This window comes from Sardina pilchardus, chromosome 24, assembly GCF_963854185.1.
Source record: "Sardina pilchardus chromosome 24, fSarPil1.1, whole genome shotgun sequence".
NCBI lineage: Eukaryota > Metazoa > Chordata > Actinopteri > Clupeiformes > Clupeidae > Sardina > Sardina pilchardus.
The window spans coordinates 5,514,569-5,515,595 of NC_085017.1; the positions used below are offsets into that span (position 1 = coordinate 5,514,569).

General features: G+C 39.9%; 1 protein-coding gene across 1 annotated transcript in view; it reads right to left on the bottom strand.

The window, feature by feature from the left end:
- csmd2 (CUB and Sushi multiple domains 2) overlaps window positions 1-1,027 on the bottom strand; it is a 398,565-nt gene that overhangs the window by 138,268 nt on the left and 259,270 nt on the right.

A 1,027-nucleotide genomic window follows, 5' to 3' on the forward strand; every position in this document is an offset into this window, starting at 1 on the left:
TTGTTACTGACTTTCATTTTAATCTTTACACCAGGCTTCCTTGTACTAGTACTTTATGTTCTGATATGTAGGCCTACAAGGTTGAAAGTTCAAAATATAGGCCTACTATTGTGATTGAAGTAGCTAGTTAAAAAAAATGTCATCCATCAATTCATGCATCACCTGTCATCATAACAGAGGTATGACTTCCAGGAAATAAGAGTTTATTTTTAATCTTATATAGCCTATTGCCCATACTATATGATTTACTGCTTGTTTTTGTTGAAAAATTCGCAAGACAAACACCTTAAAAAATAATGGCATATCGCATCGCAATCGCAATATTGGCAAGAAAAATCGCAATTAGATTATTTTCCATAATCGTTCAGCCCTAATTTTAATAACTCTGAACTCAAAATTATGTTACGGAACGCTGCATTGAAAAATTCTGTGGCTATTTATTATGTTTTCCTGAAGAAAGACTAGAGCGCTACCCTGACTTTATTACACTTCTTGCTAGTTTCTCTCTCTCTTTCTCTCTCTCTCTCTCTCTCTCTCTCTCTCTCTCTCTCTCTCTCTCTCTCTCTCTCTCTCTCTCTCTCTCTCTCTCTCTCTCTCTCTCTCTCTCTCTCTCTCTCTCTCTCTCTCTCTCCCTCTCTCCCTCCCTCCCTCCCTCCCTCCCTCCCTCCCTCCCTCCCTCCCCCTGGCTTTGTCTTTCTCTTTGTCTCTCGTTCCTCCTGTCTCTCTTTTTTCACTCTCTCCTTCTCTCTTTCTTTCTTTCCCTTTATCTCCCCCGTCTCTCTCTTTCTCTCTCTCTCTCTGTCTCTCTCTCCCCTTCACCCCTCTCTCTCTCTCTCGCTCTCTCTCTCCTTCTCTATCTCTCTCTCTGTCTGCACCTTACTTGTTTCCCATTCTGAAGAACATCTCCGAGCCACACATCGGACTCAAACCGAAATTCATATTTATTTAGAAATTGCCTGACCCAGATCCCTGAGAAAATGTAAAAAAAAAAAAAAAAAAAAAAAAAAAAGCCTGTATAAACAAATAT